This window comes from Hippoglossus stenolepis, chromosome 7 (genome assembly GCF_022539355.2).
Source record: "Hippoglossus stenolepis isolate QCI-W04-F060 chromosome 7, HSTE1.2, whole genome shotgun sequence".
Lineage (NCBI taxonomy): Eukaryota > Metazoa > Chordata > Actinopteri > Pleuronectiformes > Pleuronectidae > Hippoglossus > Hippoglossus stenolepis.
The window spans coordinates 21,183,646-21,184,487 of record NC_061489.1 but is presented as its reverse complement, the minus strand read 5'-3'; positions in this window follow the sequence as shown (position 1 = coordinate 21,184,487).

Below are 842 nucleotides of genomic sequence, written 5' to 3'. Positions count from 1 at the left end.
GTAACATTGTCTTAGAAGACTTTAATGCTGCAACCAACAGGTGCTTTTATCATCAATACATCTTAAATAACTGACTGATCAGTGTATAAAATATCAGTCAAACTGCTCTTTTGTCACAACTCTCTACAGCAATATATGTCTATATCGTTTAAAAATAGAAATTAAATGAGCTGGTAAAAGTGAATTTATGGCATTTTTGCATAAAAGTGACTATATCATTGCTGCGACTGTATTTTCTTTGAGTCGACTAATTGATTAATCCTACTGTACTAAATGGTTTCTGAGTGTCTGAGAAAATAATGAAACATTCATGCTAAATGAGGCCTTAGGACCCCTTGGGACATTAATCCACCCATGTCACTTCCATGTAATATGCATGGAAATAAATTAAAAAACGTTATTATGTAGAAAGGGCCTATATACAGAATATACGTTCAAGATTATTGCTAATGCTGCATTAAGAAATAATAAGAAATAAGCAGCATTGTGTTGTTGCAGGTGGTTGAGGCAGAGCTCCTGATATTAACAATACATATTATTTTACAAGCTGATAATATGCTCTGAGTGTAAATTGCACCTATAGCTGTAGTACATGTTGTATATTTATTAAAATAAAAGATGTGATACTTCCCTCTGGAGTGTGGTTGAGTAAAAGTATACAGAAGAATACAATAGCTTATTAAACACTATGTAGTATATTTGAAAAGAAAATTCTTTAAGCTTTATAATTCTAATATTCAATCAATTTCTCCAGGTTTTCTATTTTTGGCTCGTTTTTACTTTATTATGATTCACGTGCGCGCACTTTGACCCTCCTGTTACCATGGCAACTGCAACGCGTC